The sequence below is a fragment of the Cupressus sempervirens genome, chromosome 8, assembly GCF_028749045.1.
Source record: "Cupressus sempervirens isolate cs-2001-9-10 chromosome 8, ASM2874904v1, whole genome shotgun sequence".
NCBI classification, from domain to species: domain Eukaryota; kingdom Viridiplantae; phylum Streptophyta; class Pinopsida; order Cupressales; family Cupressaceae; genus Cupressus; species Cupressus sempervirens.
Window position 1 is genome coordinate 92247507 of NC_143125.1, and position 23140 is coordinate 92270646.

Sequence of the window (23140 nt, forward strand, 5' to 3'; positions counted from 1 at the left end):
CAATTGAGATCATTCACAAGCCAAGTGTCCCAGAAAATACCAATTCATGGCAAGTATTTAAGGTTGATGTTCACATTAATTGTATTTTACAAACTATTGAAAAATTCTCTACTAATAATTTTGATGGTTGAGATTTTGAATGTAGAGAGTTTTGTCTTGATCTTACTGATGAAAGTAATGTGTTACAATTAAAAGTAAATGTAATACCTAAAGGCCTAGTTGAGCTTAAAAAAATCTTTGATAGGTGAGAAAATTTCTTGTTCCAAAACTTATCACCGAAAGAAGATCCAAATGCTAATTATGAAAAGGTCAATTTGGGAGATAAACATAATCCCAAAATTATCAACTTGGGAACTTGTTGTGGAGAAGACGAAAAAGAAAAATTCATCAAACTTATTATAGAATATATGGATGTCTTTTCTTGGTCTTATGAAGATTTAAAAACTTTTAGAAATAGCCAATTCAATCATCATATCACTCTAAAGCTAGGTACTACTCCATTTGGCCAAAAGTTGAGAACGTACAATCCAAAGATTTATGATGCAATTTTCAAAGAAATAGACAAAATGCTTAAAGCTCACATCATGTTTCCAATTCATCATTCCACCTAGGTAGCCAACATAGTACCAATAAGGAAAAATAATGGAGAGATAAGGATCTATGTTGACTTCCAAAAGCTTAATCAAGCAAGCCTAAAAGATAATTTTTCTTTATCTATAATGGATCAAATTCTTAAAATAGTTGCTGGTTTAGAAATGATGTCCTTTTTAGATGGTTTATTAGGCTATAATCAAATAGAAGTTTCCGAGGAAGATCAACACATAACTGCATTCACAACACCTTGGGGCACTTTTTCCTATAAAAGGATGCCTTTTAGCTTAATAAATGTAGGTGCCACCTTTCAATGAGCCATGAATTCAACCTTTGGTCATTTACTAGATAGATGTATCATAGTGTATCTTGATGACATGACAGTTTTTTCCCGAAGACAAAATAAACAGCTAAAATACCTAAAGGAAATACTTGAAAAATGTAGGGAACATGGAATTTTGTTGAACCCTAAGAAATAAATTTTTTCTATAACTAAGGGAAAATTACTTGGCCACATGGTTTCAAAAGAAGGAATCAAAATAAATCTAGCGAGAGTAAAAGTTATACAACAATTTTGTCTTCCTATAAACCATAATGGTGTTAAATCCTTCTTTGGACAGATAAATTCCCCTAGAAAATTTGTACCTAATTTTGCAAAGACTGTGAAACTAATCGCTAAATTGCTAAGTCGGAAGAAAAATTTCAAATGGGATGATCTAGCATCTAAAGAATTTAAAGAGGTGAAAGAGGCTATTAATAAAGCTCCTACAATTTTTCATCCTAATTTCAAAAAAGATTTTATAATGTACTACTATGCATCAGAACACACCATGTCAGGACTATTGCTTCAAAAGAATGACAAAGGAGAAGATATGCCTATCTCTTTTATGAGTTTCCCATTGAAGAAACATGAGTTGAAGTACTTCCTATCTAAAAATGAAGCCTTTGTTATTGTGAAAGTAGTGAAATATCTCCAATACTATATTTTGCATTCTTGTTCTTTAATTTATGTGCCATCCACTACAGTCAAGAGTATTCTCACACATCAGGATGTAGTCATCAATAATCCAACAACTTGGGTAGCAAATGTGCAAGAGTTTGACCTGGATATTTAGCCAACTAAATCGGTTTGAGGGCAAGGACTCTATAAACATGTTGCAAAAGAAGGTAAAGAAGAACCATATCCCAATTTTTTATTTGTTGGCTTGAAAGATGAATGGTTTTCTGACATAGGCCATTTCTTGACAAATAAGAGATGTCTAGACCATTTGAAAGGAAAGGATTGAAGAAATCTTCAACTCAGAGTGGCCAAATTTGTGATCATTGATGATATCATGCACAAAAAGGGCTTGGATGGTATTTTTTTAAGGTATGTTGATGCCAACCAATAGGAGAAATTGCTAAAAACCTTCCATGATGGGGCTTGCGAAGGATATTTTTCATCAATAGTGACAGCCTTCAAAATATTAAAAAGTAAATACTGTTGGCTAGGTATGTTCAAGGCTACCTACCATTGGGTGGGGAATTGTGAGAAATGTAAATTATTTACTAGAAAACCACAATTAGTTGCTCTTCCTTTAAAACCTGTGATTATAGAAGAACCCTTTCAGCAATGAGGATTAGATTTTATAAGGCCTCTTGACCCAAATTCAAGTGCAAAACATACACACATCCTTACCGTTATTGATTACATTACTAAATGGGTTGAGGTAGTTCCTATTAAAGCAACAAAATCACAGGTAGTGTATAAATTCTTAATGGAAAACATTTTCACCTATTCTGGTACACCTAAAAAAATAGTGACTGATAATGCACAAATTTTTTCTTCTCAAGAAATTCAATTGTATTACTCTGATCATGGTATTTAACTATCTCATGCTTTAGATTATTTTCCTCAAGGCAATGGATAGGTAGAGTCCACCAATAAAAATTTGGTCAATATTATGAAAAATTTAGATGAAAAAGGAAAAGATTGGCATAAGAAGTTATATGAAGTAGTTTGGGCTAATAGAAGTTCTCCCAAAAGAGCCATTGACATGACACCTTTTGACCTTGTTTATGGAGTTGAAGCACAATTTCCCTTGCCTTTAGAATTGGCTACTTTAAATTTATAGAAAGCAATTGAAGATGAAGTATTTCACTACCCCATTGAAAAGAGAATACTCTATCTCTTGAAAATAGAAGAAGAAAGAAGGGAGTTGGTAGATCATATCACCAACCATCAATTAAGAGTCAAAACAATTTTTGATCAAAAAGTAAGGCCATGAAGATTCATGAAAGTAGATTAGGTACTGCTATGGGATAAGAGGAAGGAACCTGAAGGAGCTCACACCAAATTTGAGAGCTTATTGAAAGGTCCCTTTGTATTATCTAAAGAATTGGGTTCAAATGCCTTCAAGTTGTAATATCTTAATGGAGCTAATTTTCCCGTATCCTATAATGGCTAGGACCACAACCTTTACCAATTTTAAGTTTATTCTTTGTTTGATTGTAAATCCCATCTTTTTGGGTTTTGTTCTTTCCTTGTTCTTTTCTTTCTATTTTTGTCTTTTTGAGGCACTCTACAAAGCCAAATCTTGAGTTCATCTATGATCCTTTTAGTCTCATTCTTTAGCTAGAGCCAATTGTTACCACATATATTTTTCTTGTGTCCTAGGGTAGTTTAGTTGTGAGTCATTTCTTAATCATGAAGTTGAACTTGAAGTTTCAATTAACTTCAAGTTCAAGCTCAAGCTCCCTTCTGTCTTCCATATGACAAAGTCCACTTTCTCTACTTGAGTCAGTCTTGGTGAAGTCAAAGTTGAAGTTGAAGCCCAACCATCTCAAACTTCAACTTTAACTTTGATATTGATTTTGTATACTAATGCTATGTTTTCATGTAGGAATTCAATCTTTGAATTAAAAAAGCAAGGTGGTTCCCAATAAAGACACTTACCAAGGCATGCAAGATAATAAATAAGAACATCGAGGTGACATTGTTGATGTGTGTTTATGACTAACCAAATAGTAAAACAAAATATCGAAATATCTTATCCTTGCTTGAATAAAGTCTTGTGTATGCTAAGATTGCTAGAAGATCATACAATGACTTCAAGGTTCCTTTAATGTCAGGTCTTGATTGTGGATGAGATCAGCAGTTGATGTGATTTTCTAATGATCACAAGGGGCCTTACATGTTTATTCATATTCATTTCAAGCCATACTGGATGTGGGAGCTATCTTAAGGTTTTGCAATGAAGGGCTTTTTTTTTGGATTTTTCACAGAATATGCAGAAATTAAATAAGATGGGGTTTAGAAATTCTATTCTAATCCTAAGGGTAGTGATAGCAACAAATACTATTCTAGTGGAAAAATTCCTCAATTTACTAAATTCTGCTTTGCCAAGTTATACTACAACTAAGCATGAACCAATGCAATCTTCAAGGGTTATGCAAAAGATTTTCATATCACTACATACACCATCATAAAGAACAATGTATACAAATGATAGAAGTTGAGCATATGCATGAAAGGGGTTCAGGCTAGCTTTACACAATGAATTAGAATCACTAAAATGTCAAAAGTATGAACCAAAGGAATTCATCAATACACCATCATATTCTCCATTGTAATCACCACACATTGACTATGCTAAACTTAATCTACTTGAAGAAATTTTAGGAGAACAAGCAAGAACTAAGATATGTCAAGTATTCACCAAACTCCAATGAAAACTTTATTATCTCAATAACTCATAGCAACAATCTCATAAAAATCTCCCTTACAAATGAGAAATGAGGCCTTTATATAGGTCCTCGATTACAACGGGTGGCCCGGATGATCACAATAATTGATGGTCGAGATCATGCCACATTAGCCCTAATTAGGGTTAGGAAAATGGAAAGGAATCTACATTAATGCCATAAGGAATCCACTACTGTAGTGGGTAATAAATTCCCACCATGCATGCTAATTTAAGGAGTGGGGTGTAATAAATGATCCCTATGCACACCCACTCTGCATTTAATGCATCTATCCTTTATTTATTTGCTTGAAAGATCGAAATCGACCTAATACTATTTCCATCTCCTTTGTACTGATGCTTGGTGTAAATTCTTGCTTGAATTCTAGAACTGCAATTTCTCTTTCTGCTTTTCCCAAGCTTTCATCCCAATCTGGTAGTAAGTCCTTAGTAGTGTGCATTGTATTTGAGAAGATGGAGAAGTTCTCAAAATCATCTCTTCCATATATGTTTAGCTGAAAGAATTCCTCTAGCTTGACTTTCAGATTATCAGTTGTCATTTCATCTTCCCCTAATCTTTGTGATAACAAGGATGGAACTGCATTTGATATCCTTGCTTGATGTTATCAACAATCTTTTTCCATCAACTGGATTCCTTGGTAAAGCTCTTGAACATTTCCTTAGCCATGATCACTGCACTGTATCATCGAATAAAATCATAGAAATCCCCCTCGCTGATAACTTGACCATCAATCAATTCTTGCTTTGTGGTATCCATCAGACTCTAAATTTTGGCAATCACCTCTTCTTGGTAAATATGCTCATCCACCCATGATTCCTCCATGCACTGAATCCTAGAGACTGTAGCCAATGCCCTATTGTGCACTTGCACTAATTCTTCTGCATGTTTGAAGGCTACCTCCTAAATTCCTTCGATCCAAATCTTTGCACCTTGAGCAATCCACTTGATTCTATCAATATCACCTACCACTTCACTAGAAACACCTGTTGGAGGGACAACTGATGGACCTTCCTCTCTTACTGGATGAGGCAAGTTATTGATGTACTGACATAAGGCCCAAATTTCTCTTTTCTGCTTTTCATACCCTTCTTCTACTTTCTTCAGCCTATCCTTCAAAGCCTATTTGGAGTCATCAAATTCTTCCAATATTTTCTCTCAGGAGGCCCAACCAAGATTTACTTTTGTAACATGATATTCATCTGGAGCAATCTAATTTTTCCCTTTGTCAACTGTGGGAGTTGCAATCTGCAAGATTTTGGATCTTGATTCTCTTGTCATGAATTTAGTATATCTTTTTTCTTTCCCTTGTTCTTCTGATCAGTTTGATCAGTACAAAACTTCCTATAATTCAATTGCTAGATCAACCTCCTTTTGTTGATGCAATTGAATTCGTTTCCTCAACCATTCCAGAATGGGTATACTTTGGTCCCCCAGAATTACTAGTTGTTCTTTCCTTTGGACTGCTCGAATGTCAATCTCTTTTTCACCTCCTAGACTATCCATTGTAACCTCAGGAACTATAGCTTCAGCACTTGGAAGATGTATTGCTACCCTTGGAGTTTCTTCCTTTAGTGGACCATCTCCATCATTAATCATTTCTCGCTCTAAGATTGTGTCAAGACTTTCTTCTATAGCAATATATTGATCTCTCCCTCTTTTTTGCATGGATTTTTCATAAGAATTTATACTCAACCTATCATGAATTGGCCTATCCAAATTCTCTTCTTGCTCAAATCTCCTTATACTTGTCCCTACATCCTACCTTTCAAAAGTTTCTATCTCTTGGACACTTAGAGTTCGACTTGGAGAAGAGGGAGCATCTTCGTGTTTCTGCTTCTTATTTTGAGATTCTTGGATGACTTCCTCAATCCTTGGACACTTTTCTCTAGGTACCTCCTTCCCTTTCTTGGTTCCTACATCTTCGGATGGAGTTCCCCTTTCTTCAACAGTCCCTTCAGATATTTGTCTTGATCTTTCATCCCTAAGTGGTCTGTGGCCAAGCAACCTATACGTGAATCCATTAGCTAGTGCAACTAGTTTTTTAAGCTTACGCTCAATCCACCACTTTGTAAAATCTAAGACTAGTTTTGAAAGGGCTTCGAGATCTGTAATTTCTTTCTTCTTCCAATCAAATGGTTGATATGTCATTTCTCGATTGAATCCTTTTCACATCACATTTGGGTCCTCCTCCATTTGATCAGGAACCTTGAATATGTTGCATGTTCTAATAATGTTCAATGGTAGTCTTGAATGCAATCTTTTTCTAATCTCGTTCTCATCTACTGCATTTGCCCAAAAGTCTTCAAGCTAAACCTTGTGTTGGTACTTTGACCCTCCTACTGATGAGATCTTGTTGAAAGGATCAAAATCATTCCTCTTTGGATAAAGCAGAAGGCAAAAGAAGTGGAGCTCATCTGATGATTTCTTTGTAGCTTTTAGACATGGGCATACCTCAATTTTCCCTTCTGCTATGGAAATGGGAAACTGCAATCCCCACTTCTTCTTCCCTTTTTGAATCTTGTCATAGGCAGTGAGTCTTCGAGTAAGCTCTAACAAGACTATCTTATCTATTGGATACCTGGGAAGTTTGTATGGCTCTGTGGAGAATCCTTGAAGTTGGATGTATGAAAAGGTAGGAAACTGAATGAACAAGCGCCATATTCTTCAACCAACTTCATTCCACCGGTTGACATTCTTATACGTGGCCTCTTTTGTAGTGTTCTTACTATGCCCATGGAAAATATATCATTAACTATCATGTAATCATCCTTTGAATACAAATGCAACTGCAGGTAACATTTGTGGACTTTGAGGTGTTGGCTTTTGCTTCCAATTGGTCCTTTGCATCGTAGTCCATCATAATTTGTCCTCTTTGCTAGCATGTAGATGACATAGGAGCTCATGTAAAATTTCCTTGTATGCTCTAGATTCATCAACTACTCATTTAGGTTATCACTTATGAGCCCAACCCAATCTATTATGTCACCTTCCTCCATTACCTACTCAACAAAATACCACAGCCAAGATTCAAACCTATAAGAATAAGGCATGCCAAATATGTGAGTCAACATCATGACCATATCACTATATTCCCTCTGCAAGTCGAGCCATACTATTTCTTTCAAAATCTTGGAATGATGTGGTCTATTCTTTTTCAACCATCTTTTGTTGATTATTTTTTTCACAAAAATTGATTGTAGATGTATAGATTCTCAGTGCTTGCTCTTGTGTTTTTGTGACCATCGTTGGATTTGAAGGAATTCCAAATGCTTCAGAAATGGATGCTGGCAAAACATCTGCCAAAATATTTCGTTCAGAATCTCGGATGGTTCTATCTCTAGGACTGTAATGCTTGGTACATTCCACGATTAATTTAGGATGCTGAAAAGAAGGAGGGAAACCAACTGCAGCAAAAATTCCACTTCTCACAATTTTTGTAGCCAGGTGAGTTGGGTGATAGTCATTATATCTGAGCATTCTCTGGTTAAAATCTTTCAAATCAAGGCTGCCAAGACTTGTACCTCCAATTTCTGTCCACTTTGACATGATTTTGGGTTCAGGATAGAATCATCTCCTTTCATTCTTTATCAATTGTCCTCGCATTTCTCCTGTTTCCCTGGGCTCTGCCATTTTCCTTTCCTACAAAATAGAAAACATACATACATAAGACTATGCAAGGAAAGCATTAAAAACAACAAATATGACTTGTCCATAAGACAAAGATTTTGGATTTTTGCCAAAATTTCCATACTCCTTTCAAGATTCACTTTTCAACACTTTCGCAAAAAAAAAAATGAAATTCCACAACTCACTATGAAGAAAATTCCTTACTGATAGGATTCAAAATCTTCTATCGTGAATTCCCAGAAAACTCCTCAACAGTTTCAGAAAATTTCTAAAAAAATAATCTGCTTCCTTGAATTCCTAAAATCTTATTCCTATTCTCGATCTGCTCTTCAAATTTTTGTGTGAGCCTGAATGAATGAGAGGGTATCTTATATAAATCATTCTTCAAAAAGATGCCTTTAAAGTTGTAGACTAAGATTAGGCAGTTGCTTTATTTAACCATTAAGGTTTCCATTTTTTGTGCCACTTGTTGTCTTTTTGCTACTTGATTAAAAAAGTTTCTATCTTTAATGCTCTTAACTTCATGATGAAGCTACGTATTTCTATTTTGACTTTTTTTTAGTTTTATAAATTAAATATCAATTTCAAAAAAAAATAATCAATATTTAATTAACTTCCAGTTTTAAATGAAAATCAAATTCATTTGCAACTTTTTTTCCATTTTTTTTTAAAATTATTAATAAAAAAAAAATCAAATTAAATATTAGTAAACTAATATTTAATTTTTTAGTGATAATATTTCTATGCCACACTAAAATTATTCTCCATGATTCATGGGATCTGACTTTTCCCAAAATGGAGGATTTTTTCTTCACGATATTTCCTAAAAAAAATTGTGTTCCATGCTTAGGAGGTCGAGGTTTTCAAGGAATGAAGGATTTCATTTTTTCCAAAACATTCCTCCACTTCCTGAAAACTGTGCTCCTTGCCTTAGTAGGCCGAGGTTTTTGAGGATTGGAGGATTTTGTCTTTTCTAAAACATTTCGCTTACTATCTTTAGGCTTGCACGATCAATCTCGATATCTATGCTTGGATTGGAGATAAAAATTGCAATCCCTAATTCTGTGTTGAAAATTTACTGGAGTGGGCTTTTAGTGGAATGAAGGATTTTATCCTTTATGATATGTTTTCATGACTCCTTCAAGTCTGTGCTCCATGCTTTATAGAAAACATAATTCTTAAGGATTGGAGAATTTCATTTTTTTCATGACTTCTTTAAAACTGCGCTCCGTGCCTTAATGGAAAGCATGATTCTTAAGGATTGGAGGATTTCATTCTTTCCATGACTTCTCTAAAATTGCACTCCATGCTTTATAGAAAGCAAAATTCCTAAGGATTGGAGGATTTCATTTTTTCCATGACTTCTCTAAAACTGCGCTCTGCAGAAAAAGGAAAAAGCTGGCAAAAAAGTTGGCAAAATCCAAACAAAATGATGGGGGTCCTAGGAATGGGCGTGGTGTGACCAGTGGTCACAACATATGGAAAATCCACAAGTGAAATGTTACAAACATTTCAAGGATAAAAATTAATCCAAACTCAAAATCTATGGTTTCTCAATCTTACGTCATCAATAAGAGAGAAAACAAGCTCAAAAGGGGAGAATAATCATATATTGGATCAGAACACATTTACTCCATGATAACCTAAGTGTGTGCAAATGTATTAATTCAAGCTCGACAAGACCATTCAAAAATCCTAGGATTGATCATGATAAGTTATTGGTTCCTCTTGACTTCAAAAGCATCCTGGACATTGCCCCACTGCCAGTCAGGCATCCATAGCCTCGGGGAAGTTGTCGTTGTAACACCAATGGAGATTACTCCACTTCTGGCGAAATATTCTTTAGAAAACCTATGGAGATTTTTGCATACCCCCAAAGCCAATCTCATTATTTCATCATTTTATTTTTTATTCCTTTTGAATTGGTATTTCAATTCTTTCTTTTCTTTTGGCTTGTAAGCAATGAAGCTTACAATAGGGTTTAGGAGTTATAGTGGCACTGAAGCAAGATTTTAAAATTTTCACAAGTCATGACCTTTCCAAAGACACAGAAATGGACTTAGAGCAATAGTTAAGAGTGTGAAATATGTGGAAACCTCAGAGTTCATGTTTCAAGATACAATGTATGATTAACCTTCTGAGTCAAGTATGTTTTCTAACCCACTGAAAATATATGAAGGATAGCCAAGATTCTAATGCTCTTCATAACAATTATCCAAGAAATGAAATAAACAAAACTTGGTGAAATCTTTAGATGAAGTAATCAAATCATCACATCACCCCACTTGCAAAAAGAGATTCTCACAACTATGAGCTACCTAGAAAAAGCCAAAATTGAAGACGAAACCAAAAGAAGAAAGAAAACCAAACCACCCAAGGAAGATAACCCAAGGAAAAAGAAAACACAAAAAAAGGGGGAAAGAAACCTAAACTACGCAAAGCAAAAATTCCTAAATAGGAGAGGGGAGACAAACCAAAACCCCCACCTAACTAAAAAAAGGAAAAAACAAAAACAAAAGCACACAACAAAGGAAAACCTAAACTAACTATGTACAAGTTAGGCTTTACAAAGAAAACCTAAGGGCAAAAATAATGCTTGAGGAATTGCCCATTGATAGGCAATTGGACTTCCTTTCCTGTTAGAGTCTTAATCTTGAATGCATTATCTCCCAAAATTTTAGAAATCTGATAAGGACCTTTCCACAGATTATCAAACTTGTCATGTCCACCCTTCTTTTCATGTGCCTTATCCCAGCGAAGTATCAGATCTGAAATTCAAAATTCTTTAACCTTTTCCATTTTGTCAAACCATCTCTTAACAACTCCTTGATGTTTAGCAAACTTTTCCAATGCTTCATCCCTCTTCTCTTCCAAGTGCAATAATTGTGTCAAACATTTATGCATTCTATCCTCTCCTTCCATAAAATCTTGCATGAATCATAGTGTTTGAATCCTCAATTGGATAGGAAAAACTAGATCTTGTCCGTAGACCAAATGATATGGATATGTCCCCAAAGAACTCTTTATTCTAATCCTATTTTCCCGAAGTGCAAATTTGACCTGTGTATGCCAATCTCTAGGGTTATTGTCTAATAACTTCTTCATTGCACTCAATAGATTTTTGTTTGTTGATTTGGCCAATCCTTTCCCTTGTGGATAGCAGTTTGATGAAAAGTTTAGTGTGATCCCATAGTCAAATGCCCAGTTTGAGAACTTCAATGATCTAAATGTTGGCCCATTATCACATACAAATGCATGGGGACATCCAAACCTGGTAATGATATTTTCTTCAAGAAATTTAATAACAACCTCTGTTGTACAATTTTTTAGCGATTGAGCCTCAGTCCATCTGGTGCAATAGTTTGTAGCAGTCAGGATATACTGGTGGTGTCTTGATGATGGTGGATTGATGGGACCGATGAAATCTAACCCCCATTTTTTGAATGGTTTTACTCCAATAACAGGTTGTAATGGCATAGTAGGATTTCTTTCATGTGTCGTAGCTATCTGACATGTGTGACAAGTCTTCACATGTTCATAAGTGTCTTTAAACAAGGTTGGCCAATAATACCCTACTCTTGATATTTGATGAGCCATAGCCAAACCACTTCCATGACTGGTTCCATATTTACTATGAAAATGCTCAATGATGTGTCTAGCCTCTTCCTTTCCAACACATCTCAAATAAACCCCATCATGATTCTTTCTATATAGCACAGATCCTTGAAGCATAAAATTTTGACTCTTCATTCTCAATGAACACTTTTAAACAAAGTTCAAGTGTGATGGAGACTTATGGTTTAGCAAATAATGAATAATACATCATACCATTCATCTATGGATACTTCTTCTAACACATATACTTGTTGTACTAATCCAAGACCAGTTGTAGACAAAGTTTTAGCTAGAGCTTGTCCTCGTACCAACCTCATTGGTTGTATCTCCATGTCATATTCTTGAATAATTGCCATCCACTTTCCTCTTCTTTCTCCCAATTCATTTTGCATTAGCAAAGTCTTTACTGCTGCATTAGGAACTATTGCATAAACCTTGCTTCTTAGGATGTAATGCCAAAATTTCTTTATTGTTTTCACCAAAGCATAAGCTTGTTTTTAAACATTCAGATATCTCAATTTTGCATCTTTCATGGGTGAACTCATGAATGCAATAGGATGTTCTTCCTAATCATCTACCTTCTAGGTGAGGATTGTTGTACAAGTGTGTTCTGAGGAAAAAGAATATATATAAAAAGTCTTGGTGTAGTCAGGACTCAACAAAATAGGAGCATCCACAATTGCTTGCTTGATTTCTTCAAATGCCTTTTTTATTGTAGGTGTCCAATCTATCCTTGCTCCTTACTTTATCATGTCATTTAATGGCCTTACTATCTCTACGAATCCAGTTATGAACTTCCTTACAAAGTTAATTTTCCCAAAGAATCACTTTAATTCTTTCTGACTAGCTGGCAATCCTATCTTTGATATTGCCTCAATGCGCTCAGGATCAATTGCAATTCCTCATTCTAATATTACACGTCCTAACAATTTTCCTTCAGTGATAGCAAACATGCATTTCCTTGGATTCAAGGAAATCCCATATCTTCTACATCTTTGGAAGATTCTTCTCAAATCATTGATGTGATCTTCCCTGTGTCGAGAGAATACTGTGAGATCATCCATGTAAATGATGATTCACTTCTTTACCAAGTCTCTGAAAGCATAATCCATGGCCCTTTGAAAAGTGGCTCCTACATTGATCAAACCAAAAGGCATTCTTCTATAAGCAAATGTACCCCACTTAGTTGTGAATGTCATCTTTAGTCTATCTTCTTCTTCTACCATCACTTGGTTATATCCAGAATAACCATCTAAAAGTGGCATCATTTTAGAACCATTAACAACTTGTATCACTTCATCTATTAACGGTATTGGATAATTATCCTTCTCTGAAGCTCTATTGAGATTTCTAAAATCTACACACAACCTTATCTCTCCATTCTTCTTTCTAATAGGTACAAGGTTGGCAACCCACGTTGAGTGTCAAACTAGGAATATAATCCTTGTTGATAATAACTTCTTCACTTCTTGATGTATTAGTGGTTCTAATAATGGATTTATTGGTCTCTATCTTTGTCTAAATTGTTTACTATTTTGCTTTCGTGGAATAGTATGTGTAATGAGAGACGTATCATATGTCTTCAGATCTTCATATCCCCAAGCAATCACATCAGTGAACTCCTTCATAAGCTTCAATATTTCCTCCTTTTCTATGGGGGTACAAACTTTCCCGATAAATACATTCTTGACATTTTCTCTCATTCCCAAGTTCACCTTTTCACATTCCCTTCCTTCAGTACTTTGGTACTTGAGGGAACTTAGTCTGTCGGCATCAAAAATTCTCTCTAGTTCAATCATTCCTTTTGGAATGGTATTTTTCCTTAAATTCATAATCTCATCGATTTCAAATTGAGCTTGTTGTTGTTCTCCTTCATCTATGACTTGTGCTTCAAATACCCTCAAGCTTGTCAAAAAATCAAGAATATGCTTGTCATCTTCAAACACTTGAAAATTTGTGATGTTGTTAGGAACTGATGGTACTGAAGTTAGCTCAACTATAAATTTCTTCACACAATCCATGGCTAATGGTTCTAATGAACTTGCAGATTGAGCCAAAGAGTTTGCTACTAGATTGCTTGTTCGACTTATCCTTTTAATATTGAAAGAATCAAAGCTTTTGATTAGGTCCCAAGCTCTATTGTGATACCAACCCAATCTTTTATCATGGCATGTATATTTCTTGCATACCTGTCCAATGACTATGTCTGAATCTCTATGTACATGTAGGATTTTGGCACCCTTTTGGATAGCGAGGAGCAATCCAATGACCAATGATTCATACTCAGCCACATTATTAGTACAAGGGAACTGCAACCTATGTGATGCCAAATATGTTTCTCTAGTTGGGCTGATGAGTTCAACACTAGCTCCACTACCTTTCTTTGATTTGGATCCATCAAAGGATAGAGTCCATACTTGATCATTTTCATATTCCATGGGTGATTTTATCTTTGAATCCTTGGATTCTTTTTTATGTTGTTCTTTTCCTATTTCACCTTCTCAAATTCTTTCTTGTTGTGGGTCTAAAATTTACATATAGGATGAGTTCATTTTGACCACATTTTCTGCTATCCATGCTTGTGGAACCATTTTGGAAACTTGTGCAATTTCTTCTTTGCACATGGTGCATGATATCTCAGAATGAAAAGCATCATGTATTCTACACTAGTTGGGTAACAATAGATTTTGAATGGATGCATCTTTTCCTAGTTCAACTTCCTGCTTAACGCTTTTTAGGACAAAATTCCTAAAATTCTCAAACATTCCTTCATTTAGTGATGGTTCTGAATTATCCATAACTAGTACCTTAGCAAAAGTTGGAGTCACATCAAGACATCCCCCTTGATTGTAACCTTGCAACATTAAAACCTCTCCAGTTTTGGGAATATACGATCCCAAAGTGGTTTTCATAAAAAAGATCTCATTGTCTTCACCATACTTAGTGATCAACAACCGGAGCCTTGGAGTTCTCTCTATCCTTATCTGATTGGGAATTCCCTTCCATGGGAGCCACATGTGTGAAAAGTTCGTTGCAATATAACCATTCAATTTCCTTGCCCAATCTCTACTAAGAAGCATGCCATAACCTTCAGGAATATCCACAACAGATATGTCAATACAACTTTGAACACGTGGATCAGAGGCTAATTGCATGTGAATATTATTCAACTCTCCCATGACTGGGACTTCAATTTTATCCAATTGTATGACTTTCTTGTTAGTATGAAGTGGAATCAATCCCAACTTTCTATGTATGTCCAATGGCATTACATTACTTGATGCACCAGAGTCAATTAAATAATTATGTAACATTTTTCCAAAAATTCTAACAAATACTAGGAAAGGTGTAGGTTCCTCCTTCCCTTGATAAAAAACCACTAGCTTCTGCCCTTTTGAATCAAATGTCTCATTGTTATGTATATAATTTCTCCCATTTTGAGTTTTCATGGAACTTTCCACTATAGGAGAATTATCTTTGATCATTTCTAGTGATGGATCCTTTGAAGATACTTGTCCATTTGATCTAACCTTCTGATCATCGTGAGAGTTTTTCACCGTTCCAATGAAACTTGAAGGATTCTCAGCAAGCTTAGATGCATATGGTGATACATCATCTACAACATTAGTGTTTTGTGCAAAATTGTATTGTTGGACATTGGATACCCCTCTTGGAGGATGTGATACATTTTGAGGATGTGATACAATCTTTGTGGGGGCGTCATTGAAACTTTCCAATAATGTATCTTTGATTTCTGAAATCTTCATCAATTCATATAGTGGAAGACTCACTTTAATTTTCTTGAATTCTTCTAGTACATAATAACTCAACCTTTTCAATTCCTCTCTAGAAGGACTTCCTTTCTATTTTTGTCCTAGATTTTCACATTTCCTTTGTTCTCCTTGTTGAGCAGAGGATTGAAGATTATTCTTTCCTTTATCACTTTGTGAAGAATTTTCCATGGTTGATTGGCCTCTATCTCCTTCAGAGCTTGTGTGTTGTCGATATTCAGGAGAGTCTTTGAGAGGCTCAGGATTATTGTTAGCATTTGGATGCGAGGGAGTTGAAAAGTTATTTGGAGTAACTGATGATGTTAATGGCTCATGGTTCCTATAATTCCTCTGATATGTCATTATTGGAGTATTACCAGATGTTTGTTGATAAGCTTGCAGTTCACTTTTCCCTTCCACCAAGACACTATTATATAGAGGAGGGAATAAAAATCCATCCTTATGCAATGATTAATTTGGGGATACTGGTGGAGGTTGATTTTCTGGTGGGACTTGATAACATGGAATCTCTATAGGATCATTTGCTAAAGCTGGTGGGAATTTTTGATTAGCTTGTATTGGCATGTAATTCTAAGAACCAAGAGGAGGAAACTTAAAATCATCAAAAACCAATGCTTGGTCATATCTTGGTGAGGGTACCATCTCATATCCCGTAGGAGGAGGATTCTCAGATGTGGTAGTGTTCCTCACTTCTCCCTTGAAAATATCTGCTACTCTTTGAAATTCGTGACACTGTAACTCAGAGTGTTGACAAGTCTTATTTAATCTACACCATCTAGATAGTGCAGCTTCTGCTAAGAAAACTTTATTAGCTGGGCGATTCTCAGATGGAGGATTATCCAATGGTGATGGTACGCCCCCATTATTTGGATTAGTGTTCCATGATCTTCTTTGATGACCTCAGTTATTATTACGATATCCTTGATTACCTTCATTAAATCCTTGATTGTGTCCTTGATTACAATTGTGATGTGGAGGGGGATTCCCTTGATAACCTCAGTTGCTACCTTGATATGACTAATAATTCCTTTGTGTATTTTGCAACTAATTATTTTGATTTCTAAGGTAAGTGACTTCAGTGGACAAATTTTTTACTTGTTCAATAAAATCTCTCATCTTTTTCCTATTGGGTCCTTGTAGAATTTGTCGCGTTCTAGAGATAAATTGGTTGTGTGAGCATTGCCTGCGACATAGGTGCTCCAGGGTGCAACACCAACTAGCTCGAAGGGGCAGGAACTTGATTGATAGTTGGAGCATAATTCAAAGCTCCTTGATTCAATGCATTTGCATTTATAAAATAGATAGGTGCTCCATTCATAGTTGTCAGTGATTGTAAACTAACTTTCTCCACCTCAGCATATGCTTGGATCAAACTTGCAGGAGCCAGATGAGTTTTTTGAACAAACATAGATGTGAAACAGTCTAGGGATGCATAGTAGATAGGTCGTGCTACATCATCTCCTATGTGATATGGATCATACAATCTTGAATAAGCCCTTTGAAATTGATTATTGAAAGCACTAATTGATTCACATTCTTGTCTCCTTATCTCAATAAACTGCCTATACAATTATGCAAGGATGATAGGCAATCTAAACTTCTCGAGGAATGCCTCCTTCAACTGTTGCCAAGTCTGTATTGAATTTGAAGGTAGGTTGATATACCAGTAAAAAGATTCCTCACCCAATGAATAAGGGAATAGTCTACATGCAACATCCTCATCTTGCACGTTTCTATTCTGGAGGACATCCTCAAAAATTTTAATGTGTTCATCAGTAGTGTGATTCACATCATTCACAAAGAATTTAAAACAAAAGTGTTTAGGATTCTTTGGCATATTATTGTATTCAGCAAACATTGCAAGGGGTAATGCATTTTGTGGACACCATTGTTGGGCCATTGTTGGAACTTGTTGTTGGATAGTTGTAGGTGAAACAACTTGTATAGGTATTTGCACAAATAACTGTTGAATTTGTGTAGCTCTTGGTGGAATTCCTCCTTGGATTGATCCTTGTGCTTGATGTTGAGGTCATGGATTTTGGAATATCCTTATGAGATTAGCTACACTTGGTGAATTCTGACTCATAGATGCTTCTTTATTTCCTCGCCTAGGCTTTGGATCAAAATTCTACTCTTGTAATTTGTGCACTCCCGGGGTGAATCTCAAGGATCTTCAATGTACCTTAGGTGAGGTTGAATTAATGTTCTCCAGCATGTGAAACTGCTATGAAATATTTTAGTCAAGCCCTCCTTCTAGCGCCAGTTTTTGTTGATGTGTGTTTTATGACTCACCAAATAGAAAAACAAAATACCAAAATATCTTCTTCTTTCTTGAATAAAGTCTTGTGTATGCTAAGATTGCTAGAAGATCATACAATGACTTCAAGGTTCCTTTAACGCCAGGTCTTGACTATGGATAAGATCAGTGGTTGATGTGATTTGCTGATGATCACAAGGGGCCTTACGTGTTTATTCATATTCATTTCAAGCCATACTAGATGTGGGAGCTATCTTAAGTTTTTGCAATGAGGCACCTTTTTTTTTCGGATTTTTCATAGAATAAGTAGAAATTAAATAGGATGGGGTTCATGAATTCTATTCTAATCCTAAGGGTAGTGATAACCACAAATACTATTCTAGTGGACAAATTCCTCAATTTACTAAATTTCGCTTCACCAAGTTATACTCCAACTAAGCATGAACCAGTGCAATCTTCAAGGGTTATGCCAAAGATTTTCATATCACTACATACACCATCATAAAGAACAATGTATACAAATGATAAAAGTTGAGCATATGCATGAAAGGGTTTCAGGCTAGCTTTACACAATGAATTAGAATCACTAAAATGTCAAAAGTATGAACCAAAGGAATTCATCAATACACCATCATATTCTCCATTGTAATCACCACACATTGACTATGCTAAACTTAATCTACTTGAAGAAATTTTAGGAGAACAAGCAAGAACTAAGATAACTCAAGTATTCACCAAACTCCAATGAAAAATTTATTATCTCAGTAACTCATAGCAACAATCTCATCAAAATCTCCCTTACAAATGAGAAATGAGGCCTTTATATAGGTCCTTAATTACAACGGGTGGCCCGAATGATCACAATAACCGACGGCCGAGATCATGGCACATCAGCCCTAATTAGGGTTAAGGCAATGGAGAGGAATCTACATTAATGCCATAAGGAATCCACTACTATAGAGGGTAATAAATGCCCACCATGCATGCTAATTTAAGGAGTGGGGTGTAATAAATGATCCCTATGCACACCCACTCTGCATTTAATGCATCTATTCTTGATTTTTTTACCTAAAAGATCAAAATCGATCTAATACTATTTCCAACTCCTCTGTACTGATACTTGGTGCATATTCTTGCTTGAATTCTAGAACTACAATTGCTCTTTTTTCTTTTCCCAAGCTTTCATCCCAATTTGGTAGTAAATCGTTAGTAGTGTGCATTGTATTTGAGAAGATGGAGAAGTTCTCAAAATCATCTCTTCCATATATGTTTAGCTGAAAGAATTCCTCTAGCTTGACTTTTAGATTGTTAGTTGTCATTTCCTCTTCCCCTAATCTTTGTGATAACAAGGATGCAACTGCATTTGATATTCCTTGCCTAATGTTATCAATAATCTTTTTCCATCGACTGGATTCCCTAGTAAAGCTATTGAACATTTCCTTAGCCATCATCACTGCACTATACCATCGAATAAAATAATAGAAATCCTCCTTGCTGATAACTTGACAATCAATCAATTCTTGCTTTGGGGTATCCATCAGACTCTGAATGTTGACAATAACCTCTTCTTGGTAAATATGCTCATCCACCCATGATTCCTCCATGCACTGAATCCTAGAGACTGCAGCTAATGCCCTATTGTGCACTTGCACTAATTCTTCTACATGTTTGAAGGCTACCTCCTGAATTCCTTCGATCCAAATCTTTGCACCCTGAGCAATCCACTTGATTCTATCAATATCACCTACCACTTCACTAGAAACACCTGTTGGAGGGACAAATGATGGACCTTCCTCTCTTACTAGATGAGGCACGTTATTGATGTATGGACATAAGGCCCAAATTTCTCTTTTCTTCTTTTCATACCCTTCTTCTACTTTCTTCAAACTATCCTTCAAAGCCTATGTGGAGTCATCAAATTCTTCCAATATTTGCTCTCAAAAGGCCCAAGCAAGATTTACTTCTCTAACATGATAGTCATCTAGAGCAATTTGCTTTTTCCCTTTGTCCACTGTGGGAGTCGCAATTTGCAAGATTTTGGATCTTGATTCTCCTGTGATGAATTTAGTATATCTTTGTGCTTTCCCTTGTTCCTTTGATCAGTTTGATCGGTCCAAAATTTCCTATAATTCAATTGTTGGATCAACCTCCTTTTGTTGATGCAATTGAATTTGTTGCCTCAACCATTCCAGAATGGGTATACTTTGGTCCCCTGAAATTACCAATTGTTCTTTCCTTTGGACCGCTCAAATGTCAATCTCTTCTTCACCTACTAGACTATCCATTGTAACCTCAGGAACTATAGCTTCGGTACTTGGAAGATGTATTGCTACCCCTAGAGTTTATTCCTCTAGTGGACCATCTCCATCATTAATCATTTCTCTCTCTAAGATCGTGGCAAGACTTTCTTCTATAGCAATATATTGATCTCTCCCTCTTTCTTGCATGGATTTTTCATAAGCATTTATACTCAACCTATCATGAATTGGCCTATCCAAATTCTCTTCTTGCTCAAATCTCCTTATACTTGTCCCTACATCCTACCTTTCAAAAGTTTCTATCTCTTGGACACTTGGAGTTCAACTTGGAGAAGAACGAGCATCTCTATGTTTTTGCTTCTTATTTTGAGATTCCTGGATGACTTCCTCAATCCTAGGACACTTTTCTTGAGGTACCTCCTTCCCTTTCTTGGTTCCTACATCTTCAGATGGAGTTCCCCTTTCTTCAATAGTCCCTTTAGATATTTGTCTTGATATTTCATCCCTAAGTGGTCTGTGGCCAAGCAACCTATATGTGAATCCATTAGCTGGTCCAACTAGTTTTTCAAGCTTACGCCCAATCCACCACTTTGTAAAATCTAAGATTTGTTTTGAAAGGGCTTCGAGATCTGTAATTTCTTTCTTCTTCCAATCAAATGGTTGAGCTATCATTTTTGGATTGAATCCTTTTCACATCACATTAGGGTCCTCCTCCATTTGATTAGGAATCTTGAATATGTTGCATGTTCTAATAATGTTCAATGGTAGTCTTGAATGCAATCTTTTTCTAATCTCATTCTCGTCTACTGCATTTTCCCAAAAGTCTTCAAGGTGAACCTTGTGTTGGTACTTTGACACTCCTACTGATGATATATTGTTGAAAGGATCAAAATCATTCCTCTTTGGATAAAGCGGAAGGCGAAAGAAGTGGAGCTCATCTGATGATTTCTCTGCAACTTTTAGACATGGGCATACCTCAGTTTTCCCTTCTCCTATGGAAATTGGAAACTGCAATCCCAACTTCTTCTTCCCTTTCTGAATCTTGTAATAGGTAGTAAGTTGTCAAGTAAGCTCTAACAAGACCAGCTTATGCGTTGGATCCCTGGGAAGTTTGTATGGCTCCGTGGAGAATCCTTGAACTCAAATGTATGAAAAGGTAGGAAAATGAATGAACCAGTGCCATATTCTTCATCCAACTTCATTGCACCCATTGATATTCTTATATGTTGCCTCTTTTGTAGTGTTCTTAATATGCGCATGGCAAATATATCATTAACCCTCATGTAATCATCCTTTGAATACAAATGCAACTACGAGTAACATTTGTGGACTTTGAGGTGTTGGCTTCCGCTTCCAATTGGTCCTTTGCATCATAGTCCATCATAATTTGTCCTCTTTGCTAGCATGTAGATGGCATAGGAGCTCATGTAAAATTTCCTTGCATGCTCTAGATTCATCAACTGCTCATTTAGGTTATCACTTATCAGCCCAGCACAATCTATTTTGTCACCTTCCTCCATTACCTGCTCAACAAAATACCACATCCAAGATTCAAACCTATAAGAATAAGGCATGCCAAATATACGACTCAACATCATGACTATATCACTATATTCCCTCTATAAGTTGAGCCATACTATTTCTTTAGGAATCTTGGAATGATGTGGTCTATTCTTTTTCAACCATCTTTTGTTGATTATTTCTTCACAAAAATTGATTCTAGATGTATAGATTCTCAGTGCTTGCTCTTGTGTTTTTGTGACCATCCTTGGATTTGAAGGAATTCCAAATGCTTTAGAAATGGATGCTGGAGAAAAATCTGCCAAAATATTTCATTCAGAATCCTAGATGGTTCTTTCTCTAGGACTGTAATCCTTGTTACATTCCACGATTAACTTTGGATGCTAAAAAGGAGGGAAACTAGCTGCAGCAAAATTTCCACTTCTAACAATTTTTGTAGCCAGGTGTGTTGGGTGATAGTCATTATATTCGAGCATTCTCCAGTTAAAATATTTCAAATCAAGGCTTCCAAGACTTGTATCTCCAATTTCTATCCACTTTGACATGACTTTGGATTTAGGATAGAATCCTCTCCTTTCATTCTTTATCAATTGTCCTCACATTTCTTTTGTTCCCCTGGGCTCTGCCATTTTCCTTTCCTACAAAAGAGAAAACGTACATACATAAGACTATGCAAGGAAAACATTAAAGACAACAGATATGACTTGTCCATAAGACAAAGATTTTGGATTTTTGCCAAAATTTCCATACTCCTTTCAAGATTCACTTTTCAAAACTTCCGCAAAAAAAATAATGAAATTGCACAACCCACTCTGAAGAAAATTCCTTACTGATAGGATTCAAAATCTTCTGTTGTGAATTCCCAAAAAACTCCTCAACAGTTTCAGAAAATTTCTCAAAAAATAATCTACTTCCTTAAATTCCTCAAATCTTATTCCTATTCTCGATCTGCTCTTCAAATTTATATGTGAGCTTGAATGAATGAGAGGGTATCTTATATAAATCATTCTTCAAAAAGATTCCTTTAAAGCTACAGACTAAGATTAGGCAGTTGCTTTACTTAACAATTAAGGTTTCCATTTTTTGTGCCACTTGTCGCCTTTTTGCTACTTGATTCAAAAAGTTGCTATCTTTAATGTTGTTAACTTCATGATCAAGCTAAGTATGTCTATTTTGATTTTTTTTTAGTTTTACTAATTAAATATCAATTTTTTTTAAAAAAATCAATATTTAATTAACTTCCATTTTTAAATGAAAAATCAAATTCATTTGCAACTTTTTTTTCCATTTTTATTTATTTTTTATTATTAATAAAAAAAAACAAATTAAATATTACTATACTAATATTTAATTTTTTAATGATAATATTTCTATGCCACACTAAAATTGTGCTGCATGATTCAAAAGATCTGACTTTTCCCAAAATGGAGGATTTTTTCTTCACGATATTTCCTAAAAAAAAACTGTGTTCCATGCTTAGGAGGTCGGGGTTTTCAAGGAATGAAGGATTTCATTTTTTCCAAAACATTCCTCCACTTCATGAAAATTCCCCTCCTTGCCTTAATAGGTCGACGTTTTTGAGGATTGGAGGATTTTCTCTTTTCTAAAACATTTCGCTTACTATCTTCAGGCTTGTGCTATCAATCCTGATATCTATGCTTGGATTGGAGATAAAAATTGCAATCCCTAATTCTATGCTTAAAATTTGCTGGAGCGAGCTTTTAGTGGAATGAAGG